At 38.8% G+C, this 16,927-nt stretch overlaps 2 pseudogenes; both read left to right on the top strand.

Moving 5' to 3' along the window:
• Positions 1 to 4,032: 4,032 nt before the first annotated feature.
• On the top strand, positions 4,033 to 5,608 carry LOC120039449 (annotated as a pseudogene).
• Positions 5,609 to 14,953: 9,345 nt separating this feature from the next.
• Positions 14,954 to 16,701, top strand: LOC120039450 (annotated as a pseudogene).
• The last annotated feature ends 226 nt before the right edge of the window (positions 16,702 to 16,927 follow it).

The following is a 16,927-nucleotide window of genomic DNA, read 5'->3' on the forward strand; positions in this document are numbered from 1 at the left end:
TATTATATTTGGTTCTGTTATGTAGAAAACTATCATTATGTGATCATGCAGAAATAGATTCAGATTTTATCTAACTTTATTAAATGAGCACCATTCGCCACAGTAGGCTAGCCTGTTCTGTATGAATGGAGAGGAGACTGTGCGGAGTTGGAGGTCCTGCACATGTGCAGAAGCTTCAGGACCTTTAGCTGTTGGGAGGAAAGATCCGTGTTTTACATTGCCTGTTTTTTTTTCACATCATTCTTTCAATAATCTCATCAGTAAAATCATAACTAACCAACACTAACACTTTGATGAAATCAATTCACTTTAAGCTGTCACTGTAGGATCAATATTGGTTTGTTCTTTACCTCTAGAACACAAGTTGAAACTTCAGGAGGAGGAACCCAAGTGGTGGACCTGGTTTCAAGGACAGACAAGTCATTTCTACATTTGCGGCTTAATGAGGAAATAATGAAAATAATGAAAATCTTTTTTCCATTGTTCTAGTTTTAGATGCACATTAGGATAACATTCTGTAAACTGTAATACTAATTAACTGTCTTCTTTTGATTTTATATCAGAGGGTCAAGCAATGGCGACAAGGTTGTCAAGCCAAGACTTGAAACTGTTGGGAGACTTTCTCTTTAAAACATGTCTAGGACTGTGGTTCCGCTAGCAGAACGCAGGGCGCCAAATTCAATCAACAGAAATCTCATAATTACATTTTCTCAAACATACAAGTATTAGACACCATTTTAACGATAAAATTCTCGTTAATCCAACCACAGTGTCCGATTTCAAAAAGCTTTTCGGCGAAAGCAGAACATATCATTATGTTAGGTCAGCAACTAGTCACAGAAAGCATACAGCGATTTTCCAACCAAAGAGAGGAGTCACAAAAAGCTGAAATATTGATAAAAGGAATCACTAACCTTTGATTTTTTTCATCAAATGACACTCCCGGGACAACATGTTACACAATACATGTATTTTCTGTTCGATCAAGTTCATATTTATATCCAAAAACCTCAGTTTACATTTGGCTTTGCCTCCAAAACATCCCGTGAATTTTCACAGAAATACTCATAATAAAAATTGATAAAAGATACAAGTGTTATTCACAGATTAAATGCTTCTCCTTAATGCAACCGCTGTGTCAGATTTCAAAAAAACTTTACGGAAAAAGCAAACCATGCAATAATCTGAGTACGGCGCTCAGAGACCAACACAACCCAAGAAGATATCCGCCATGTGGAGTCAACATAAGTCAGAAATAGCATTATAAATATTCACTTACCATTGATGATCTTCGTCAGAATGCACTCCCCGGAATCCCAGTTCCACAATAAATGTTTGATTTGTTCCATAAAGTTCATCATGTATGTCCAAATACCTCCTTTTGTTAGCGCGTTTGGTAAACAAATCCAAAGTCCAGCGGAAAGTACGGACAAAAAGTCCAAAAAGTTATATTACAGGTCGTAGAAAAATGTCAAACTAAGTATAGAATCAATCTTTAGGATGTTTTTAACATAATTCTTCAATAATGTTCCAACCGGAGAATTCCTTTGTCTTCAGAAAAGCAAATGGAACGGGAGCTACCTCTCATGTGAATGCGCATGACCAGCTCGTGGCTGCTGGCAGACCTCTGACTCATTCCCGTCTCATTCGGCCCCACTTCACAGTAGAAGCATCAGACAAGGTTCTAAAGACTGTTGACATCTAGTGTAAGCCTTAGGGAGTGCAACATGACCTATATCCCACTCTATCTTCAATAGGGAATGAGTTGAAAAACGACCAACCTCAGATTTCCCACTTCCTGGTTGGATTTCTTCTCAGGTTTTTGCCTACCATATGAGTTCTGTTATACTCACAGACATCATTCAAACAGTTTTAGAAACTTCAGAGTGTTTTCTATCGAATCTACTAATAATATGCATATATTAGCAACTGGGACTGAGTAGCAGGCCGTTTACTCTGGGCACCCTTTTCATCCAAACGTGAAAATGCTGCCCCTATCCATAAGAAGTTTTAACCTCAAAGAGAAACAATGCTTTTCTTATGCTATGAGAAAGCTTGTAGAATGTAGACCTTTCCACATTGCTCTGTAATCTTTATTTAAATGTTCAGACTGTTCTCTCTTGTCTCCTTCTGTCTTTGTACTGGATATTTTGGGGGATTTCAAGGTCTTGATACTGTAATTGCGAATAACATTAATCAAATGCATGTGTCAACAATGAATGTGTATGGTTGGCTATATTTTTCACTTGGAATGTTCTAGAGTAAAAAGTGATATCAATGTAATGGATATGAAATGGAAAAGTAAAAACAAGAAGAAGCATTGTCTCCTGTGTTTACCAAAGTAATTTGTTAAATTGCCACTTTTTATGATAATTTTTTTTTACAGAATGATTCCATTAATTTGCCTACACTCTTTCACTGAACTAAATATAGAACCAAGGTGTTCTTCATCACTGAACCAAAATTGGGTCCAAATAGAACTTTGTATGGTGCCATTTACTAATTATTACTGCTACTAATACAAAATATTCATAGATAAGAATATAATAATACATATATTTAATAAAGGACAAAAGAATACCAGCATAGTTTCGAGATTCTATTGTCATTATATGCAAACGTCATCAGAAGCAGCCAAAAGAGTAGATCATCTGCCTCTAATAGAGTTACTGACAGACTCTGAGCAAAACAAATAGTTTTTTAACTTAAAGTGATGTAATGATTAACTATTGAATCACCAGGACATCTTATAAATAATTTCTGTTTGGTCTAATTATTAATTAGGGAAAAAACGGTGAATTGTGGCGGCTGCTACAATGTTGAACCAGGCTCATGTTACGCTTCTCAGGTGAAAGAGCATTGGGTAAGACAGACAGACAGACAGGCAGACAGACAGACAGACAGACAGACAGACAGACAGACAGACAGACAGACAGACAGACAGACAGACAGACAGACAGACAGACAGACAAGCACGGAGAAAGTCTAGGCTAAGTGAAAAGTGATGAAGGGATCTGAGACCAGCAGTGAAACATAGCCGTATTGGTGGCTCCATAACATCAACAATTTAGATTGTCTATCAATATCCAAAAATAGACATAAGCCCTATGCTTTCCCAGCAGTTAACTGACTTGCCTAGTTAAATAAAGGATAAAAAAGAAGAAGAATGGTCCACCACCCAAAGGACATCCAGCCAACTTGACACATTTGTGGGACGCATTGGAGTCAACATGGGCCAGCATCCTGTGGAACGCTTTCTACACCTTGTAGAGTCCATGCCCCGACGAATTTAGGCTGTTGTGAGGGCAAAATGGGGTGCAACTCAATATTAGGAAGGTGTTCCTAATGATTTGTACACTCAGTGTATGGTCAAATATATATTTTTATTTTTCATTTGTAAAGAAAAGGACAAAGTTCCAACAAATCATGTTATCATTGCTCGTCAAAATTGCATCACCAGCAGGTGAAAGTTGGTTACATCATTGTTGAAATTAAAAGTTGAGAGACGCTGACGTCTCCCTTTCAATTTTCATTTGAAACGCAACATGAGGACTTGCAAGAACGCCGCGAAAGGATATTTCGGACTAACTTGGGAACGAAACCCACTAAATTGACTTATTATGTGGGTAAATGTCATAATTTTGGGTTTTGTTTCGACCTCGACGATTTCGTTATCAGGCTTGTTTTGTATTTTTTTTTGAGGTTCACGCGAAGATAACGGCAGTTAAAGCCTAGCTCATGTGTAGCTTATTCTCGCAAATAGCTTATATCCAAATAAAATAACCTATATTGTTGTGGTTAAACTATCATTCAACGCTGGCATTTGGTCGTCCAGAAGTCGGACAAGGCATGTAATTCCTTTGGCTGCATGTGCTAGAGTCTGGAAAGTTAAAGTCCCCGCCTCCGGTAGGTTGATCGGGGAAATTCACCATACAGTTTTCACTTTCCCATCTCCAAATAAAACTCCTTAATAAGAGCCAAAATGTTCAAACTCAACTGGAAAACTAAGAGCAAAGCAAACTGCTATTTACAATGTATACAATGCAGAGTTGGACGTGTATTTTTCTTATTATTTGCAGTATGCAGAGCGTGTGTCATTGCTGTGACTGGATCCGACACCACTACGGCCACTTGAGCGCAGAATACCTTTCCCTGCTGGACCAGATGGTGAGTTATCAGCACACTGTAAGAGGAGACTGAATGCATGTATTAAGGACAGCAAAACAACCAACCAAGTAAAGTAGTCATATGTTTCATGTTTAGCAGCTGTGTTAGAAAACTGTAATCTATATTTGAGTAGCCATAGTAAAAGGGGGCTAGGCTATAATGACAGCGCGATCACGAGAGGCTGTATACATTAGGCCTATACTGTCCTTGCAGTATAAGCTATACTTTTAGACGCGTGACTTAAAATACTATATTGGTTTTATTCCAGGGGAGGAAATATCACAGAGCAGGATGCCCCTGTCTTTTTCCCGAATCACTTTACAGACCCATAGATGACGCCAAGGTAAAGACTTGAATTTTGACTTTTCATGTTCTGATATGCTTTAGTATAGCGGTCGTGACCCAACGTTACATTGATGGCATAATTGAAGACTATACTGTTTCTAATCTTCTTTTTACATGTTCATGTGTAGTTTGAGGACCAAGTCAGATTCCGGAACGAGACCATCTATCAAATCACAAAACTGTTTGATGGGAATATGAAATCTGTCACCTGGGACAAGAAAAAGCTGGACATTTCCTCAACATTCTCGAACGCAATTTGAGAACCTTAATTCCTGTGTAAGTAACGGGTCTATTTAAAGTATAATCCCTGTTTAGGTCAGGGCTCTCCAGCCCTGTCATGGAGAACCTCCCTCCTGTAGGTTTTCGCTCCAACCCCAGTTGTAACTAACCTGATTCAGTTTATCAACCAGCTAATTAATCGGCTGTGCTAGAGGAGGATTGTAGTGAAAACCTAAGGAGCGTATCTCTCCAGGAACAGGGTTGGAGAGCGCTGTTTAAGCTTTAGACTATTAACTGTACAAGTGAGAAAATCTATGTGGGCTATTATGTTCAGTGGGAGGCTAATGTTTTAATCTTGTCCAACAGGTATCACCTGCCAAGATACCTGAGAGAGACTGAAACGTTACTTCAAGAATTTGAATAGGATGGTACTGAGAAAAATGGTGAGTTTGTTTTCGGATGGCAACGTGTTTAATATATCTAATCAAATCAATATTAACTAGGCTAAGCAGGAGCAGTTTTGAAACATTTTGGGGTTCTAGGGACATATGTATTAAGCATCTCAGAGAAGTGCTGATCTAGTATCAGGTCTCCTCTGCCTTATTTATAGTGATCTAAAAGACAATACTGATCCTAAATCAGCACTCCTACTCTGACATGCTTCATACATTATTATTATTATTATTATATTACATACGGCCCCAGCCCTTTGTTGTTCAAGACAATATGATCATTATATGACTAGAAAGTCCATACCACTAATATGTACATTTTCCTTTGTTTTCAGAACTACAGTGCACTGGCATGGGAGCTCATCAGGAAAGAGACGAAACATCATCTGGAAAGATTGGATATTTTTCAGGCAAAGATTCACTGATCATCCAGACTCATCTCAGAAGCTACGCCCTTACCAGTTTATAAAGCATGAATACAATCATGTGGGACCCTGTCAGTCTATTTATTTATTTAATGCATATTTATTATTTTTATTATTATACATTTATATTTATATTTTGTATGTCCCTTTTGTACCAATGTTGAACTGAACTGTATTACCTGTCTGCTTGAATAACCTGTGAAAAAATGGCATATTGAAAATGTGTTTAGTTGAATTTAACTGTGTCTCGTTCTGCTTTTTTCAGTGTCTCACACTTATTCTCAGTGGTGGAAAAAGTACCCAATTGTAATACTTGAGTAAAAGTAAAGATACCTTACTAGAAAATGACTCAAGTAAAAGTTAAATTCACCCAGTAAAATTCTACTTGAGTAAAAGTATTTGGTTTAAAATATACTTAAGTATCAAAAGTAAAAGTATAAAGTATTTCCAATTCCTTATATTCAGCAATCCAGACGTCATCATTTTCAATTTTTCTTAATTTACGGATAGCCAGGGGCACACTCCAACATTCAGATAAAACTTACAAACGAAACATCTGTGTTTAGTGAGTCCGCTAGATCAGAGGCAGTAGGGACGACCAGGGATGTTCTGTTGATAAGTGCATGAATTTGACAATTTTCCTGTCCTGCTAAGCATTCAAAATGTTACGAGTACTTTTGGGTGTCAAGGAAAATGTATGGAGTAAATATAATACAATTTCTTTAGGAATGTAATGAAGTAAAAGTAAAAGTAGTCAAAAATATAAATAGCAAAATAAAGTACAGATACCCCAAAATACTTCTTAATTAGTACTTTAATGTATTTTTACACCACTGTTTATTCTACATGTTTGACCTGTTAATACTTAGAAATGCGCCTGTTGTAGACAGACCGGGTGTCTGAGGATTGATCTCAAAAGTTCGGCTCAGCGGGAGGGAAAATATTGGCTGAACACCCAGACTGTGGTTGCCAGGTGTTGTCCTCCTCTGCAGCCGGTCTCTGGGAGCAAACGCTCTTCTGCTGAGAAATGAGACACTTGGTTATCTTTGTGTAACCCGAAGCGATAGTATAATACGCTGAGGGTGAAATACCTCGTCAGAGTTTCTGACTAACTTCCACATGAAGCGCAGTTTGTCTGTAATCTCTCGGCTGGCGTGAATAAACATACATTCATTTAAGCTTGACTTTGGGGTCCTTAGCAGTACTTTCCCCGACTTGTGAATACAATGTAATTTGTATAATTTGTCCAAATTTCGTTCTTGTCTAAAACCAATGAGAGTGGTTTTATCTAACCATCTGAGGGGATGCAGATTAAACTCGTTGCTGATCGTCAGTCACGTGATTTTCTACTTAAATTTATACACCACGTGACCAAAAGTATGTGGCCACCTGCTCATCGAACATCTCATTCCCCCCATTGCTGCTATAGTAGCCTCTACTCTTCTGGGAATGCTTTCCACTAGATGTTACTTCAAACATTGCTGCGGGGAGTTGCTTCCATTCAGCCAAAAGAGCATTAGTGAGGTCGGGCACTGATGTTGGGCGATTAGGCCTGGCTCGCAGTCGGTGTTCCATTTCATCCCAAACGTGTTCAATGGGGTTGATATCAGGGCTCCGTGCAAGCCAGACAAGTTCTTGCACACCAATCTCGACAAACCATTTCTGTATGGACCTTGCTTGGTGCACTGGGGCATTGTCAGGCTGAAACAGGAAAGGGCCTTCCCCAAAACTGTTGCCTCAAAGTTGGAAGCACAAAATTGTCTAGAATGTCATTGTATACTGTAGTGTGAAGATTTCCCTTCACTTGAGCTAAGGGGCCTACCCCGAACCATGAAAAACAGCCCCAGACCACTATTTCCTCCTTCACCAAACTTTACAGTTGGCACTATGCAATCGGGCAGGTAACATTCTTCTGGTGTCCACCAATCTCAGATTTGTCCGTTGGACTGCCAGATGGTTGAAGCATGATTCATCACCACAGAAAACATGTTTCCACTGCTCCAGAGTCCAATTGTAGCGAGCTTGACACCACTCAAGCCGACGCTTGGCATTTGCGCATGGTGACCTCACATGCTGACCAGACCGGACACGTTGCGTGCGCGAGCATCGCAAAATAAATGTAGAAATCCATGTTATTCAATTATTGCACCCACACTGCTAGCGCGCCAACGAGCGCCTGGACGCCAAGGGCTAAAATAGAACTCATTCCTATTTCTGACGCAGATCACGCTGCAAGTCCTGCCTCTCCCATCTCCTCATTGGTTATAGAAGCAGGTACCCACGTGCCATCTCCTCATTGGTTTATAGAAGCAGGTACCCACGTGACATCTCCTCATTGGTTATACCCACGTGGGTGATAGAAAGACGAACTGTTTTTGCCAGTAGGCGTGGTAATACAATGAAAGTTGAGATGCGATCACCATATAATTTAAACGATGAAAAAGCCTGGAAGGAGGATAGATGACTAAGAACGATTTCGGTTGGCCGTTTTATGTGTGGATTAATTGTCGGAGTAGAGATCCTTGTGCATTTCAGGTAAAATAACAACTCAATGTTTATATCCCAGGACAAATTAGCTAGCAACAGCAAGCTAGCTAAATAGGACAAATTAACGTTAGCTAGCAAGTGCAAGCTAACTAGCTAAATTACCATACATGTTTAATGCTTTTCGACCTGTCCCCAAATGAATGTCATTGGTCAGAGTTTGTTTTGTTTGTGATCGCGTTTGGTGTGGGGGGGCAAAATAAATTTATGCACGATAGCGCACGATGGTGCACTCGCGCAGCCGGTTTGGGCAAGGCTTGTGTGCGGCTGCTCGGCCATGGAAACCTATTTCATGAAGCTCTCAAAGAACAGTTTTATTTTTTATTTTTTATTCTTGTGCTGACATTGCTTCCAGAGTAGTTTGGAACTCGGTAGTGAGTGTTGCAACCGAGGAGAGACGATTTTTTACGCACTACACGCTTCAGCACTCAGTGGTCCGGTTCTGTTGCTTGTGTGGCCAACCACTTCGCGGCTGAGCCATTATTTCCCTTCGACGGTTCACGTTCACAATAAACGCACTTGTAGTTTACCGTGGCAGCTCTAGAAGGACAGAAATTTGACGAACTGACTTGTTGGAAAGGCTGCATGTTATGACTAAGACTTGGAATTCCTGGATAGAATAGAGATATTGTAGATATATATATCCAATTATTTAATGGTGTGAGGTTATTTGCCATAACATCTTGAATGGTGAGTATGTGTGTTTACTTTATATGGTATAATACTCATATGTGCTGTATCTAAATGGTTTTAAGTATGTTTTGTGTATATGTAAAAAAATATATATATATATATCATAATAATCATCCAATGACTTGGCACATGAAACTGTTAATGAACGCAATGTGTAAACTCAATAAATGCAATTTCCCCCGAGAGAAACTTGTCAAGAGTGGATCATCATATGTTCTTTTGGTTGAGTTGAGTATATTTTTTCAATTGAAGATCACCACTGACGTTTGTAGGCAACAATGAAAGGTTTCGATACACCGGGTTAACTTATGAAACCAACCTTCTTTACAGTCTCATCATAAGCTTATTTATGGTGAATCACGCAGCTAGGCTACTTGGTTGTCTCATCTCGGTTGGCTGTCAGGAATTTTGGGATGCCTTCCTATAGGCTACATATTGATGCTTGTCTCAGATTTCCAGGCCGATTTTTCGAATACTTCGTGAGATTTTGTTGTTTAGCCGACACTCATGATAACCAGTTTGACGTGGTGGAGTTTTTCATTTAGCATATGTCCGGTGTATCCAACGATGGGATGGATGCACATGGAACGATTGCTCGTCTCAAAATCCCAAATAAGCACAGCATCAAACTCGGCTGACATAAACCATTGATGATTGTGTTCGAGCACGAGACGCAGCCTAATTTCTAAATCTGGGCACAATTTACATCTTAGCTGACCATATCATGTTTTAAATACCTAAGGTGGTCGTTTTCCGGTTCAGTGCTTGCAAGAGAACTTGAACATCGAATTCAACATGAATTTGTTATTCGAAGACAAACAGTAGCCAAATAATTTTCTTCAATGGAATGATTTTATAGCACACTAATTTACATCCATTTATTTTTCCCAACAGAGAGAGATGGTTTTGACTGCATATATCATTTTAGGTCAAGTGAGAACGATATTTGCTAAACCTCTCCAGCCTCTGTGTCACGACTTCCGCCGAAGTTGTTCCCCTCTTATTGTTCGGGCGGTGTTCGGCGGGCGACGTCACCGACCTTCTAGCCATCGCTGATCCATTTTTCATTTTCCATTGGTTTTGTCTTGTCTTTCATCACACCTGATTCCAATCCCACCAATTACATGTTGTGTATTTAACCCTCTGTTCCACTCATGTCCTTGTCGGTGGTGATTGTTTATTGTAAGTGTGTGTACGTCTGTACTGGTGTGAGGCGGGTTATGTTACACATGGATATTTATTATTATGTTTTCCGGTGGGTTTTTGTAAATAAATTGCGCCGTTGGAAACACAGTTATTTCTCTCCTGCGTCTGACTTCTCGGCCGCTAGTTACTACCCTTACACTCTGTCATGGAACAAAAGTCCCCTAGATTACTTTAGAAATATAATTTTCCGACAGACAACCAATTTATCTGAATGCGTGATTATGATTCTTTTTTGCCTACAAATTGAAATGTCTTCCCTGATATGATAATACCACTTATTACATTAAATAGTTTCACACAGTTAAATGCAGATTAAAATTATACCATTGGACACCTGTTCATGAAGACACTACGTCGTTCTAGAAAACATTGCTTCAGCTAAATGAAGCAACTTCTAAAGCAAAAGGTTAAAATAACACAGTAGCTTATATTGAATGGTTTAATTTGATTCACTTTTTCGTTCTTCCATTTACTCATTTCAATTTACTGTGGGTTTTGTCGTTTCATGACAACAGCTTTTGTACTTGGGAGGATGTTCGAAATGAAATCGTGTGGAAATAGAAGGATCTACAGATTCTACTCGAGTCTATGCACCACACATGAGCAGATGTAATATGTATATTTCATAACACGGCTGACTGTAGGCTACCAAAATAAACCTGCTGACCCATTTAAACCATTTGTAATTCATTGACCGGACAAATACAGTGAAATTCATCTCACGTTTGAAAATAATCATTCATTTGTTGATAGGCATACAATGTTGTTCAATCAATGCCATGATCAGTTTATTGTTACAAAGTGACATAATATAAATGCTAAATATAGAAACTGCATAATCACTAACCTGACATCTCCAATTAACCCTCCTGCTGTGTTCCGGTCGAATTGGACCGATTTACAAGTTTTCTCTTGGAAAAATGTAGTTCATTTAATCGGATTGTCATACGGTTCCGTGACTTTGTCCACACAAGGCATCTGAACACACAAAATACATTTGGATGATTTTCATAACATTGGGGTGTTTTATTGAACTTTTGTACACTTGCGATCTTCCCGGTCAAAATTGACCGGTCATTAGAAATGAATGGGTGAGACTACAATTAGTGTATAAAATTGAGTTCAGGCACATGCCCATTCATCAGATAGACAAACTTCCTCTCCCAGACCTCCACATGCATGTGTGTTTGAGCACACTACAGACACACCTCACTCCCCTTCTTTGCTTCCATGGCAACCCCCACCGGAACCTTTCCCCAATAGAATCTTTCCCCCACGGGAACCACACCTGTTGGCAGTCTCACAAACAATCGCAACATTGCTTCAATAATATATAGCACTTTTCTCGCAGCTCTGGTATATAAAGCTTTTTTGAGGCCTTGCTCACAATTCGTTCTGTGGCAGCACAATGACCAAACGAGATACTGTATGTGAGGCTCTTAATCATATCTTTGATCATGACACTGGTAAGGAGGAGAGAGTCCTTGTTAAACTTTGACACAAAGTAGTCTGTGATAAAGAGCACAATAGGTTTAATCTGAGTATTTGTTATAGTCAAAATAATCCATACATTATGCTTTAATTTACTAAAAAACGAGTTGTATGAGCTCAGGTCAATGAGGCCTTCAGGACATAAATAGCAAATAGAAGTTAAAAACGTGTAATGTTCACAAGAACTTAAGTTGATAAAAAGATATAACACAACATTAGGTGATAATATATGTATTATTATGGATTTATAATCAGCTATAATGGGGAAGTCATTTTGGACCGGGAAGACAGAATTAGTTCACATGAAACGAATACAACAGGAGGGTTAACGTCATCATCAGAATTATTCTATGAGTCTATATATCAATGTGACTTTTCTGCTCATTCACATTAGGCCAAACTCACACATAATCGTCATCATTTTCGTCGTCTTGGTAAGCGCCTAATAAAGGCTTAATCTAGGACAAATACTATTTTATTAACCAGAAATGAACAAACTGTAAAAAGATCCCCTTGGAATTTACCGAATCAATGTAATAAGAATAAACACCATGAGAGATAATATAAAGTTAAGCCAATACTATCCGCACTATACTCTCAAAACAGGTTACTGCTTTCTTAGTTTTTTATATTCAATATTGAATATGGGGTGGCAGGTAGCCTAGTGGTTAGATTGTTGGGCCAGTAACCGAAAGGTTGCTAGAGCGAATCCCCGAGTTGACAAGGTACACATCTGTCGTTCTGCCCCCGAACAAGGCAGTTAACCCACTGTTCCTAGGCCGTCATTGTAAATAAGAATTTGTTCTTAACTGACTTGTCTAGTTAAATAAAGGTAAAATAAAAAATAATAATTTCCTGCTGAATAACTGCTTTCTGACCTCATGAAATGCAATTCTCTGCATAGACATGTATGAAAACTGTTAACTTGCTGGACAAAAACATTCTTATTAATTTCACAATAGCAAAAAAAGTGGGGCTTGTAAAGGGAAGCTAAAGCCTGAACCATGCAGCCTTCTTCACCACAAAGGAATGTTTTATACCTTCACGTATAGCGATACTTTGGTTAATTATATGATGGACAACTTTAGCAATGTAGGTATCATATCGAATCAAGATAATCGGTTGTTGATCATTTCGAACGTCTGTTACACTTAAATATAATCAAAAGAAACATGGCATGGTTGAAATAGTAGAGTATCTGCCTGACTCTGTTCTGTCGAGGCACAGCAGACTCTGATCGGTGCAGGTGGACGCTGAACCTGTTCAAAAACAGATGACCTAGTTAAGTTAAGACATTAGAGGGATGGGTAAATGATCCCTCGTGGTGTAGCCTAAGCTATATTTGGGGGGCAGACAGTAATTGGCACAGGTCTTTAATTTGTGATTTAATACGGAACAAATTCACTGACCACCATTTTATATTGTCTCCAGGTCGGGTGTGGTGTTGGGGCATCCTCTGGAGATGGAGGGTCGGTTACTTCAGGTAACGCGTCATGAAAACATATTTTGACAAGCTGAACACCGTCTTGAAACAGAAGGTGGGTCCAATATTAAATGTCGTCGAAAAGAGGCTAAATTAATCACAGGAAAAGTTCTAGATCACCACAAATCGGATGAACTTTGCTGCCACAACTCACATGTGAAACATGGAACTTCCAAACGCCGTTTAAGTCGACGGATGCGTTGGCGCTGCACCTGCTGTGGTTGATTTGACTTAAACATGAATGTATTGTATGCACTCCAGGAACACAGCGCATGCGCATGTGAGATCGTGGGGTTTAGGTTCGCTTCAAACTGGTGCAGTTAAAAAAATTCCACGACAGCAGAGTCAAGCGGTGACGAAATCAACTGCAGAGTCCAGCAGTGAGGAAGAAGCAGTCTGTTGGACAACCACATGATCATCATTGGAGACATGTGACATGTACCTGAGGCTGGCTAATAGATTGATGGATGATATATTTACTGACTGACTGAAAAAAAACATGCATCTATTAGCCAGCCTCATATTGTTTTTTATTCATTTACATATTCAGTCATCCATGCATTCATCCATTCAGTCTTTCATGCATTCATTTGTTTATGGGCAATATGCAGTTCAAAACAGCAGCATAGTGGAGTCTATGCACTACAAATGAGCAGATGTAATATATTTATTTCATACCACCACTGTAGGCTGCCAAATAAACCTGTTGACCCATTTAACAACATTTATAATTAACTGACTGCACAAATACAGTGGAATTCATTTTAAGTTTTAAAATAATCATTCATTTGATGATTGGCCAACAATCTTGAACAATCAATGCCATGATCAGTTAGTTCATTGTTACAAGGTAACCTAATATAAAGACTTAACATAAAAACAGCATAATCAGAAACCTACACCTCCAATTAACGTCGTAGTCATCATCGTCATATGATTCTATATCTGAATGGGATTTTCATGGTTAAATAAAAGTTTAGAAAAATAGAGCTATAACCATCATTAGCGTCATCATCATTCACATTCGGTCAAATTCACACATCATCGTCAAGGCTAATTTAGGGCGTATACTCTTTTTTAAAACAAAAATGAACTAACTTTAAAAAGACCCCTTGGAATTTACCGAATCAATTTAATAAGAATGAAGCGCATAAGAGAAAAGGAAAAGTAATTCCCCTGCATGCTGGCAATACCACCGCAATACCACCGCACATTACTCTCGATTTTAGAGGCGGCGGCTTTTGTCTTCATTCAACACTACCAGTCACTCTATTAATAAAACGTGTTTTTATTTCAAAGATTTGCAATATTAACACGAAACAGTAATGCTTCATATTGCACTACCTGATTAAAAGAGAGTCGACAACAGACTTGACGTCTGTGACCAAAAAATGATCTCCGTGCTACGACTATCAAAAAACCTTTCTACACAGAATCTGAAAAATGTGGTGTGCAATGTCCAAAACTACAGCATATTTATATTGAACATGGCCCTCATTTCATAGGAGAGAGCCCTGTACCATTGTATTATAGAAATAAAAAATCAGTCATGGTTTTCTTAGTTTTTAATATTCAACATGTCCTACATTTTAACACCTGCTGAATATGTTAGCATGAAATGCATTGCTCCAATGCAATTCTCTACATATGAAAACTGTTAACTTGATAGGCAAACACTTTCTGATTAGTTTTACAATAGCATAATTAATAATCACCCGCTGAAAATTGGGGCTTATAAAGGGAAGCGAAAGCCTGAACTACGAAACCCTTCTTCACCACAAAGGGATTTTGACACATTTACGTAGCGATACTTGTCTTATATAAAATGGGCAACTTCAACAGTCTAGGTATCATATCAATCAAGATTAAGATAATCCGTCTTTATTCATTTTTAATAGCTGTTCCATTCAAGATCTTATAAAAGAAACATGGCTGTATTGAAATGGTTGAGCATTTGCCTGACTCTGTTCTGCCAAGGCACAGCAGCATCAACACCTTGCAACTGGACGCAGTTTAGGTTGGGGAAGCTGAACGACGTGAGCATAGACCTGCTCTCAGATATGGTGAGGAATTTAAACTGCACCAGTCCGCTATTTGGTGTGCACAAATTGATGCGCAAAATTCACAATGATATTCAAATTTCTATTTTGCATTATAGCACATTTTATTGTTAAGCAATGCTTTCACGTTTGAACAACATTGTTTCATTTAAGGTTACTATCACAATATAGTTTACTTCTTGATATTGATATGAATTCTATTTCAGGGTGGACTCTTTCCACTTATGTGTGCAGAAGAAAACGTCGAACTGTTTCCAGAGGATGTTTACAAGAACACAGAGGTAGGATACACTTCAGTATTTTGATAAACTAAAGTACAGTATAATTAAAGTACAGTATAGTAAATTGGAAGTTTAACCACTTCTTTAGACACCCAATGCCTAAAACCCTGTTTTATTTTATCCAGGGTGAGGACGTCTCTGTGGTTGCATTAGAGGCTATGCGATATGTGGACCAATTATATAACAACAGTCTTGACGTCTGTCACGTGGAACAAAACAAAACTTAAACTGTTCCAAAACGTCATATATCGTCAAGTTCAAAACTTAGAGTTATGTGTAAGTATGATCCCTCTTGTGTAGTCTATGGGTTATACGCTGAGTGTACAAAACATTAGGAAGACCGGCTCTTTCCATGACACAGACTGGCCAACTGAATCCAGGTGAAAGCAATGATCCCTCACTTGTTAGATCCACTCCTATTGGTGTGGAGGAAGCCTTGAGACATTTGAGACATGGATTGTGTACGTGTGCCATTCAGAGGGTGAATGGGCAAGACAAAATATGTAAGTGTCTTTCACGGGAGTATGCTAGTACGTGCCAGGCGCACCAGTTTGAATGTGTCAAGAACTGCAACGCCGCTGGCTTTTTTAATGCTCAACAGTTTCCTTTGTGTATGAAGAATGGTCCACCACCCAAAGGACATCCAGCCAACATGACACAACTGTGGGAAGTATTGGAGTCAACATGGGCCACTATCGCTGTGGAACACATGCCCTGACGAATTTAGGCTGTTCTGGGGGTAGAACGGGGTGCAACCAAATGTTAGGAACGTGTTACTAATGTGGTGTTCACTCAGTGTATTTTGGGGGCAGACAATCGTGGGCATTGATATTTACATAATTTATACACTACAAATATTTTTGTTATATATTTTCATAACCGTCTCATCAAACCGAATTAATGCACTCACCAGCATTTTATATTGTCTCCAGGTCGTAGGTGGTGTTTGGAAATCCTCTGGAGATGGAGGGTCGGTTACTCTGAAAACATATTTCAACAAGCTGAACACCGTCTTGAAAGACAAGGTGGGTCCAATTTCAAATGTCCTCAAATAGAGGCTAAATTAATCTGAGCAAAAGTTCTAGATCACCAGAAATAGGACACATTTCAATGCCACAACTCACATATGAAACTTGGAATTGCCCAGTGCCGTTTTTATGTCGATGGATGCGTTGGAGCAACAACACCTGCAGTGGTTGAGTTGACTGAAATAAAATGTATATCTTGTACGCTCTCCAGGAACACAGCGCATGCGCATGGGAGATTGTGCGAAAGGAGATTCGCGAAAACTTGGTGCAGTTCAAGAAATTCATTGACAGCAGAGTCAAGCCGTGAGGAGAACCACAGAATCATCATTGGAGACGTGACATATTCCTCAGGCTGGCTAACAGATTGATGGCTGATATATATACTGACTGACTGGCCGGCTGCTAGATTGACTGAATGACTGATTTATTTATTTATATATATTGGTAGACTGATATATATATGTGTACACTATGTATTTATTTATTCGTGTTTTATTTATAATACAATTTAATAAAAAATACTTACAACTATT

Source organism: Salvelinus namaycush, unplaced genomic scaffold (genome assembly GCF_016432855.1).
Source record: "Salvelinus namaycush isolate Seneca unplaced genomic scaffold, SaNama_1.0 Scaffold2712, whole genome shotgun sequence".
Taxonomy (NCBI): Eukaryota; Metazoa; Chordata; class Actinopteri; order Salmoniformes; family Salmonidae; genus Salvelinus; species Salvelinus namaycush.